This window comes from Arachis ipaensis, chromosome B02 (genome assembly GCF_000816755.2).
Source record: "Arachis ipaensis cultivar K30076 chromosome B02, Araip1.1, whole genome shotgun sequence".
Lineage (NCBI taxonomy): Eukaryota > Viridiplantae > Streptophyta > Magnoliopsida > Fabales > Fabaceae > Arachis > Arachis ipaensis.
Window position 1 is genome coordinate 26,949,621 of NC_029786.2, and position 11,433 is coordinate 26,961,053.

The following is an 11,433-nucleotide window of genomic DNA, read 5'->3' on the forward strand; positions in this document are numbered from 1 at the left end:
ATTTAACGCCTAGCCTGGCAGCATTCTGGGCGTTAAATGCCAAAATGGGCAGCACTCTGGGCGTTTAACGCCAGAAAGGGCTGTCTGGCACAGGCTGGCGTTAAACGCCAGAAATGGGCATCTGGCTGGCGTTTAACGCCAGAAATGGGCAGCAGAATGGCGTTTAACGCCAGGAAAGGTAGTGGAACTGGCGTTTAACGCCAGAAAAAGTAGCAGAGCTGGCGTTAAATGCCAGAATTGGCACAGAATGGGCGTTTGAACGCCAGAATGGTGCATGGACTCAAATTCCTTGACACCTCGGGATCTGTGGACCCCACAGGATCCCCACCTCTCCTTCTCTCCTCTTCACACCTTTCCATAACACTCTTCCCCAAACACCATTGACCAATCACCTTAATACCTCTTCCCCAAATAACCTTCACCTATCAAATCCTACCCTCTTCCCCACAACCTCTTCACCACTCACATCCATCCATCATTAAACCCCACCTATCTCACCATTCAAATTCAAACCATTTCCCTCCCAAACCCACCCACACATGGCCGAATATCCTCTCTCCCTTACCCTATAAATACCCCTCCTTACCACCTTCATTTTCACATAACATACACAATACTACCCCCTTGGCCGAACCCTCTTTTCACCTCCATCTCCTTCATTTCTTTTTCTTCTACTCCCTTCTTTCTTCTTTCGCTCGAGGATGAGCAAATCTTCTAAATTTGGTGTGGGAAAAGCTAAAGCTTTTTATTTTTCCATAACCACTAATGGCACCTAAGGCCAGAGAAACCTCTAGAAAGAGGAAAGGAAAGGCAATTGCTTCTACCTCCGAGTCATGGGAGATGGAGATATTCATCTCAAAGGTCCATCAATACCACTTCTATGTAGTTGTGGCCAAGAAAATGGTGATCCCCGAGGTCCCTTTTAAACTCAAAAAGAGTGAATATCCGGAGATCCGACATGAGATTCGAAGAAGAGGTTGGGAAATTCTCACCAACCCCATTCAACAAGTCGGGATCTTAATAGTTCAAGAATTCTATGCTAATGCATGGATCACTAGAAACCATGACCAAGGTGTGAACCCGAACCCAAAGAATTGGCTCACAATGGTTCGGGGGAACTACTTGGATTTTAGTTCGGAAAATGTGAGGTTAGCATTCAACTTGCCAATGATGCAAGGAGATCCTCACCCTTTCACTAGAAGGGTCAACTTTGATCAAAGGTTGGACCAATTCCTCTTGGACATTTGTGTGGAAGGTGCTCAATGGAAGAGAGATGCAAGAGGCAAGCCGGTTCAACTAAGAAGGCTTGACCTCAAACCCGTGGCTAGGGGATGGTTGGAGTTCATCTAACGCTCTATAATTCCTACTAGCAACCGGTCTAAAGTTACTGTAGACCGGGCCATCATGATCCATAGTATCATGAATGGAGAGGAAGTAGAAGTTCATGAGAACATTTCCTTAGAACTCTACAAGGTGGCGGACAAGTCCTCTACTTTGGCAAGGTTAGCCTTCCCTCATCTCATTTGTCACCTCTGCAATTCAGCTGGAATTGTCATAGAGGAAGACATCCTCATTGAAGAGGACAAGCCCATCACTAAGAAAAGGATGGAGCAAACAAGAGAGCCCACTCATGGACCTCAACAAGAGCATGAGGAAATTTCTCATCATGAAATCCCTGAGATGCCTCAAGGGATGCACTTTCCTCCACAAAACTATTGGGAGCAAATCAACACCTCTATAGGAGAATTAAGTTCCAATATGGGACAACTAAGGGTGGAGCACTAAGAGCATTCCATCATCCTCCATGAAATTAGAGAAGACCAAAGAGCCATGAGGGAGGAGCAACAAAGGCAAGGAAGAGACATAGAGGAGCTCAAGCACTCCATAAGATCTTCAAGAGGAAGAACTAGCCGCCATCACTAAGGTGGACCCGTTCTTTAATTTCCTTGTTCTTATTTTTTCTATTTTTTGAAATTTATGCTTTATGTTTTGTCTATGTTTGTGTCTTTATTACATGATCATTAGTGTTTAGTGTCTATGCCTTAAAGTTATGAATGTCCTATGAATCCATCACCTTTCTTAAATGAAAAATGTTTTTAATTGCAAAAGAACAAGAAGTACGTGGTTTCAAATTCTATCTTGAAATTAGCTTAATTATTTTGATGTGGTGGCAATACCTTTTGTTTTCTGAATGAATCCTTGAATAGTGCATATTTTTGAATTTGTTGTTTATGAATGTTAAAATTGTTGGCTCTTGAAAGAATAATAAAAAAGGAGAAATATTATTGATAATCTGAAAAATCATAGAAATGATTCTTGAAGCAAGAAAAAGCAGTGAACACAAAGCTTGCAGAAAAAAATGGCAAAAAAAGAAAGAAAAAGAAAAAGCAAGCAGAAAAAGCCAGTAACCCTTTAAACCAAAAGGCAAGGGTAAAAAGGATCCAAGACTTTGAGCATTAATGGATAAGAGGGCCCACAGGAATAAAATCCTGGCCTAAGCGGCTAAACCAAGCTGTCCCTAACCATGTGCTTGTGGCGTGAAGGTGTCGTATCCGGTGGTAATATTGGAAAACAAAATGCTTAGGGTCACGGCCAAGACTCATAAAAGTAACTGTGTTCAAGAATCAACATACTGAACTAGGAGAATCAATAGATGCCAATCATTCTAAACTTCAAAGGATAAAGTGAGATGCCAAAACTGTTCAGAAGCAAAAAGGCTACAAGTCCCACTCATCTAATTGAAGCTAATCTTCATTGATAAGTTTGGAATTCATTATATATTCTCTTCTTTTTATCCTATTTTGTTTTCAGTTGCTTGGGGACAAGCAACAATTTAAGTTTGGTGTTGTGATGAGCGGATAATTTATACCCTTTTTGGCATTATTTTTACATAGTTTTTAGTATGTTGTTATTACTTTTTATTATATTTTTATTAGTTTTTATTCAAAAATCACATTTCTGGACTTTACTATGAGTTTGTGTATTTTTCTGTAATTTTAGGTATTTTCTGGCTGAAATTGAGGGACTTGAGCAAAAATCTGATTTAGAGGCTGAAAAAGGACTGCAGATGTTGTTGGATTCTGACCCTCCTGAACCCGAAGTGGATTTTCTAGAGCTACAGAAGCCCAATTGGTGCGCTTTTAGATGCGTTGGAAAGTAGACATCCTGGGCTTTCCAGCAATATATAATAGTCCATACTTTGCCCGAGATTTGATGGCCCAAACTGGCGTTCAAAGTCAGCCTAAAATTTCTTGGCGTAAAGCGCCCAAACTGGCACCCGAATTGGAGTTAAACGCCCAAATTGGCACCAAAGCTGGCGTTTAACTCCAGGAACAGCCTAAGGACGAAAAAGCTTTAATTCTCAGCCCAAGCACACACCAGGTGGGCTCCGGAAGTGGATTTCTGCACTATCTGCACTTAGTTACTCATTTTCTGTAAACCCTAGGTTACTAGTTTAGTATAAAAACTACTTTTAGAGATTTATTTTACGTCTTGGACCATATGATGTAACTTTTACACTTTGAGACCTCCATGGGAGGTGGCCACTCGGCCATGCCTACCCTATTTTCACTTATGTATTTTCTACGGTGGAGTTTCTACACCCTATAGATTAAGGTGTGGAGCTCTGCTATTCTTCATGAATTAATGCAATTACTACTATTTTCTATTCAATTCACGCCTACTTCTTCTCCAAGATATACTCTCATACTTAATTCAGTTAAGTCAGAATGAAGGGGTGACCCGTGACAATCACCCAATCTTCGTCACTCGCTTAGCCAAAGTCGCGTGCCTGACAACCACAAAGCGATCTACATGATGTTCAACGTAGTCATTGGACGACAGCTGGAGTATATTCTCTTAGGTTTCTAATCAAAGATTAGAACCTTCGTGGTATAGGCTTGAATTATTGGCAGCCATTCCTGGGATTTGGAAAGTCTAAACCTTGTTTGTGGTGTTCCGAGTAGGATCTGGGAAGGGATGACTGTGACGAGCTTCAAACCTGCGAATGTGGGGCACAAGTGACACTGTGCAAAAAGACAATGGTCTTATTCCGACGCTAGCAGGAACCGACAGATGATTAGCCGTGCAGTGACAGCGCATATGGATTTGTTTTCATCTGAGAGGATCATACAGCTTGCCATGGAAGGAGGTAACACATGGTTGGAAGAAGGCAGTAGGAAAGCAGAAGTTCAGAAGTGACAAAGCATCTCCAGACGCTTATCTGAAATGCCCACCAATGAATTACATAAGTATCTCTATCTTATTTTATATTTTATTTATATTTTAATTATCAAAACCTCATAACCATTTGAATCTGCCTGACTGAGATTTACAAGGATGACCATAGCTTTCTTCAAGCCGACAATCTCCGTGGGATCGACCCTTACTCACGTAAGGTTTATTACTTGGACGACCCAGTGCACTTGCTGGTTAGTTGTGCGAAGTTGTGAAAAAGAGTTGAGATTATAATTGTGCATATCAAGTTGTTGGCGCCATTGAGATCACAATTTCGTGCACCAGAGTTGCAAATCAAGGCTCATCAAGGTTGATACTTCAAGAGCTAGATGCAAGGGTGGAACTAGTGAACATTTGGTTGGATCTAAGAGGAGAGTTTGGTATTGCATAGAGAATTCAGACTGCTCGTCACCCGGTTGGGACAATGGTGATCCACTTCAAGACGGGTGTAGAAACATGATTTGGGATCCTGGCATAAGAGAGGATCAATTTTGGGAGCTCACAGCTTGTGAAGAACTCCATCAAGGCTTGGGGAATTTACTTGGAATAGACAGAGCTTATTGGAAGTCCAAGCATTGGTGGCAGTTTCAAGATGAGTTCAAGCACAAGCCACCATGACACGGAGCCCACCAAATGTCCAACTTTAGGACAACAACTAAAAGTGCTAGGTGGGAGACAACCCACCATGGTATGATCTTTCATTTTTATTCTTAGTTTTGTTTTATTTTATTTTTATCAGTGTTCATTCATAATTTTTGCATCATCACCTGCATTATGCATAAAAAAAAGAAGTGCGACGACGCGCACGCGTCAGATAGAGGTTTGAGTTTATGAAAATGACCCGAGAGTTATGCTAGAGTCGTGCTGGTAAGGTGCCTGGCGCACGAGCCAAACCACGCGTACGCGTGGGTGACGCGTGCGCATCACCTTCAATTTGGTCAATCCATGCGTAAGCGTCACCGACGCGTACGCGTGGATGGAAAATTGGCGTAAATGGTGTCTTGACCCGAGAGTTGCGCGGGAAGGAGGCTGGTGTCGTGCGTCTGGTACAACGAGATGTCACGCGTACGCGTGGGCGACGCTTACGCGTCACGTCGCAGATTCCGTTCCTCCCATTTTTCCTTTCCTTTCTTATTCTCTCCTCTTCCTTTCTCACTTCCTTCTCCTTTCACCTCTCCTCCTTATTCTCTTTCATTTTCTTTTACTTATTGCATTTACATATCTTCATTCATTGCATTTTAATTTTGTGTATATTTTTTTTCTTTTCTAAGTTTCTTATTTTCCCTTTGGTGTTAAATGTTCCTCTTCAACTATTGCATCTTTTCTTCCATTATTCTGGTGCTTCATGACTTGTTTTATTCTGATTGGATGATATTATTTAAGTCAATGCTAATCTTTTATGATACTTGTATTCCTTTTGCACTGACATGAATTTATATTGTCTTTCATTACCTACTATCTCTTCCCCATTGTTGCAATTTTCGCACTATTGATATGCCATGCACTTCTACTGTTTTCTCACTTGCATGTTGTAGCTACCATGTACTTGAGACTCTCATTATTTGGCATTAACCCATCCATACTTTATTTGTTTTTCTTATCTTTATTTCTGGGTTACTTTTCTTCTTTTTCCTCTTCTTTTAGGATGGACACCGAGAAGGGAAAGGAAAAGTTTCTCAATGGGGCGACAGACAAGTCCATCTGCACAATCTTTAGAGAAAAGCATCAGTTGTAGCAACCCGTCCACTTGCACATCTCAGCATGCACCGAGGACGGTGCAATCTTTAAGTGTGGGGAGGTCGATACCGACTTCTGTGGGTTAGTCATTTTCTTCTCAACACCAATGTTTTATTTTCTTTGTTAGTTCATTGTTGTATTTGCATGTTTGATTGCATGTTTGTTTGATTTTGTGCATGTTCTTCTACCACTACTTGGTTGGAGTGATAAGTTCTCTTTTAAGACCCTTTTTATAGCATTTCACTAATTTAAATTAAAACTTTTTTGTTAAACTTGTTTGAAGATTTTAATTTAGAACATGGTTTATAGCTAAGAACACACAACCTATGAGATTTTGAGCCTAATTATATGGTTACATTATTTAACCATGATTTTTATTCTTGTGTATTTTCTTCTCTATGATTGCAATCTATGGTTTGTTCCATTCTGTATGTCCATTGTTTAGTGTATATTCATGCATACATATGATTGAGGCCATCATTTGTTATTAGCTCACTTATCCTAAATAGCGTACCATTTCAATTACCCTTGTTTGTCACTTTGAGCCTTTTAATGCCCATTTGTTCTGTATTTTACCACATCACTAGCCTTAAGCGGAAAAATAATTAATTACCCGATTTGAATCTTTGGTTAGCTTAAGATAGTGTGTGTCAACTAAGTGTGGGGAAATGTGGAAACTTGGGTTGATGAGAATGTGTTATGTTTTTACTGACAAATATTGAAAATTTGGGTGCTTACTCATGTGAAATCAGAAAAACCATATGCATTGATATATTATGTTTTCATGTATGAAAAAAAAGAGAAAAAAATAGAAAATAAAAGAAATAAATGAATAGGGGATAAAATCACCCCAATGCTAAGTTCAATAAAAAGATCAATGCACATGTGATGGAATTAAAAATTGATGCAAGAGTATGTGAAATATACAAAAGTGAGATTTTGGGTAGCTAGGCATGATTTTAGAACTATATAGACTATGTGTGTGTGTTAGGTGAGAATTTAGGTTAGTCAAAAATTCAAAGTATAACTTACTTGGCCATACATGTATCCTCACCCTTACCTTATCCCCATTACAATCTTAAAAAGCTCTCATGATGTTTGCATTTGTACATTAAATATTTGTTGATTGGTTAGATGAAGAACAAAGTTTTAGAAAGCATGACTAGAGGAGATTAGAGTGAATTAACCCTAGACACTCGAGCGATTAGAGTGCATATACACTTTCAGTGAGGATTCAATGCTTGATTCTATGTTCCCTGCTTTCATGTGCTATCTTCTTAGAAGTTTACTTGTCTTTTATTGTGTGATTTGAATTAGTGGAATCTGAATTATATTTGTCTTAGAGAATTTGTTTACTTTTAACCAAGTAGGTAGAAGTATTTTTACATTTAGTTGCATTCATATAGATAGGTTGCATTTCATAAGTTTTACTATTCCTCTTCACTCCTTTATAGCTTCTCTTGAGCTTAGCGTGAGGACATGCTAATGTTTAAGTGTGGAGAGATTGATAAACTATTATTTTATGGTTTATCTTGTGCTAAATTGAGTGGATTTTATCCACTATTCTCACACTTATTCATTGAATTCGCATGCTTTACATTTTCTTTCCTAATTTTGTGCTATGATTGAAAACATGCTTCTTTGGCCTTAAATTTGCTATGTTTAATCCTATCTTATTACCATTCGATGCCTTGATATGTGTGTTAAGTGATTTCAGGGTTTATAGGGCAGGAATGGCTTAGAGGAAGGAAAGGAAGCATGCAAAAGTGGAAGGAATACAAGAAATTGAAGGAATTGCTAAGCTGTCCATCCTGACCTCTCCGAACTAAATCGACCATAACTTGAGCTACATAGATCCAAATGAGGCGGTTCTAGTTACGTTGGAAAGCTAACATCTGGGGCTTCGAAATGATATATAATATACCATAGTTTCCATGCTTTTAGGCAACGTGAACACGTGGATTACGCGTACGCATGACCTTACGAAAGTTCAATCGACGCGTACGAATGACAGAGCCACGTGCTGTACGTATCAGAATTTGCTGGGGGCAATTTTTGGGCTATTTTTGGCCCAGTTTTAAGCCCGAAAACATAGAATAGAAGCTGCAGAGTGGGGGAATCATCCATCCATTCACACAACAATTCATTCAATCATCAATTCATTCACAATTTTAGGTTTTGGATGTAGTTTTCTAGAGAGAGGCTCTCTCCTCTCTCTGGGTTTTAGGGTTTTAGGATTTTAGGATTAGCTTTCCTTAATTTTAGATTTCTACTTAGTTTAATTTAGCTCTCTTCTACTCTTATTTGCTTTAGCATTCTAGTTCATTTATTTACCTTATTGATTACTTTATGTTGCTATTTTAGTTTATGAATTCTCAAGTTAGATTTGATTTCTCTATTTAATGCAATTTGAAGTATTTCAGATTTATGATTGCTTTCTTCTATTTGTGTTATTGATGCTTACAATTGGTTATTTGGATTTTATTATCTCTTATTGTTTTCTATGATTTTATGTTACGCCTTCCAAGTGTTTGATAAAATGCTTGGGAGGATTTTAAGTTAGATTTTCATATTCTTGGCTTTGGTTGAGTAATTGGAGACACTTGAGTTATCAAACTCCATTATTGATTGATAATTGACAGTTGCTGGTTGATTTGGATCCCTCTAAAGCTAGTCTTTTCTTAGGAGTTGACTAGGACTTGAAGAATCAAATTGATTAGTCCACTTGACTTTCCTTCAAAGTTAGAGGTTAACTAAGTGGGAGCAATGAACAATTCTCATCACAGTTGATAAGGATAACTATGATAGGACATCCAGTTCTCATACCTTGCCAAGAACTTTTCTAGTTATTAATTTATTTTCTTATCATCTGCATTCCTTGTTCAACCTCTAAAAAACCCAAAAAGATACTTTTTCATAACCAATAATAACTACACCTCCGTGCAATTCCTTGAGAGACGACCCGAGGTTTAAATACTTCGGTTTATTTTTATTGGGTTTGCTTAAGTGACAACTAAATTTTTGTATGAAAGGATTCTTTGTTGGTTTAGAAACGATACTATAAACGAGGATTTATTTGTGAAATTCTTTTCTAGCAAAAATCTGCTCGTCAAAAAATGGCGCCGTTGTCGGGGAGTTGCAATTGTGTGCCTTATTATTGGTTATTGTGAATGTTGTGAATAAATTTTCTTTTTCGTTTCTGTGTTAGTTGTTTCTAGTTTTAGGAGTTTATTTTTATTAATTTTTATTAGTTTTTATTTCTCTTACTACTATGAATTCTCACCCCTTTAGCTATGAGTTTGGTTACAATCATGTTGTAGGAAGTGGAAATTACAATGAGAGCTTGGATCAAAGATGGGACAATCAAAGATGGGAGGAGCTACAGGGATTTGATCAACCCTCTTGGCAACAACCATCTCCAAGGTATTATCAACAACCATCCTATGATGCTTACCAAGACAATGATTATGGTGGACCTCTTCGTGACAAGCAAGACCCACCACAATATACCTATGAACCCTGATGAGCGGATAATTTATACGCTTTTTGGCATTGTTTTTAGTATGTTTTTAGTAGAATCTAGTTACTTTTAGGGATGTTTTCATTAGTTTTTATGTTAAATTCACATTTCTGGACTTTACTATGAGTTTGTGTATTTTTCTGTGATTTCAGGTATTTTCTGGCTGAAATTGAGGGACTTGAGCAAAAATCAGATTCAGAGGTTGAAGAAGGACTGCTGATGCTGTTAGATTCTGACCTCCCTGCACTCAAAGTGGATTTTCTGGAGTTACAAAACTCAAAATGGCTCGCTTCCAATTGCGTTGGAAAGTAGACATCCAGAGATTTCCAGCAATATATAATAGTCCATACTTTGGCCGAGTTTAGACGATGTAAAATGGCGTTGAATGCCAGTTCTACGCTGCTGTATGGAGTTAAACGCCAGAAACACGTTACAAGCCAGAGTTGAACGCCAAAAATACGTTACAAACTGGCGTTCAACTCCAAGAATGACCTCTGCACGTGTAACATTCAAGCTCAGCCCAAGCACACACCAAGTGGGCCCCGGAAGTGGATTTATGCATCAATTACTTACTTGTGTAAACCCTAGTAGCTAGTTTATTATAAATAGGATTTTTTACTATTGTATTAGACATCTTCGGATCATCTTTGATCAGTTTTATGCTATCTTAGACTTTCATGGGGGCTGGCCATTCATAAAGACAGCAGGAAATCAGAGGTTCAGAGGAACGAAAGCATCTCTATACACTTATCTGAAATTCTCACCAATGATATACATAAGTGTTTCTATCCTTATTTTCTATCTATTTATGATTTATGTTCGAAAACTCCATAACTATTTTATATCCGCCTGACTGAGATTTACAAGGTGACCATAGCTTGCTTCATACCAACAATCTCCGTGGGATCGACCCTTACTCATGTAAGGTTTATTACTTGGACGACCCAGTGCACTTGCTGGTTAGTTGTATCGAAGTTGTGAATGAAAAACGATTTATTAAGACGTGCGTACAGAGTTTATGGTGCCGTTGCCTGAGATCACAATTTCGTGCACCAAGTTTTTGGCACCGTTGCCGGGGATTGTTCGAGTTTGGACAACTAACGGTTCATCTTGTTGCTTAGATTGGGTAATTTTCTTCTTATTTTCAAAAAGTTTTCAAAAATTTTTCAAAAACCTTTCAAAAATTTCTCATCTGTTTTTGAAAAAAAAATGTTTTCAAAAATATATTTTTCTTCAGAATTTTTAAGAATGAATTCTAGTGTTTCATGATGATTTGTTGAATCCTGGCTGGCTGTGAAGCCATGTCCAAATTCCTTTGGACTGAGGATTCAACTAATCACTTCAATGCATGTAATGGCATACTAAAGCTTGGCTGGCTATTAAGCCATGCCTAACCCTCGGATTGGAGCTTTAGACTAAGAATACAAGATTCCTGGAATTCATATTAAAAAATTTTGAAATCCTTATTTTATTTTTCCTATATGTTTTTTCGAAAAAAAAATATACAAAAATCCAAAAAAAATAAAAAATCATAAAAATAAAAAATATTTCATGTTTCTTGTTTGAGTCTTGAGTCAAGTTGAAAGTTTGGTGTCATATTTTTCAAAATTCTTTTTCTTATCTTTATCACATAATTTTCGAAAATAACATCATCAATTAATGTTTTGATTCAAAAATTTCAAGTTTGTTACTTGCTTGTTAAGAAAGATTCAAACTTTGAGTTCTAGAATCATATCTTGTGATTTCTTGTGAATCAAGTCATTAATTGTGATTTTAAAAATCAAATATTTTTCAAAACTAATTTCAATCATATCTTTTCAAAAATATCTCTTTATCTTATCTTTTTCAAAATTTGATTTTAAAATATCCTTTCTAACTTCTTATCTTCTTATCTTTTCAAAATTGATTTTCAAATTTGTTTCAACTAACTAACTAACTTT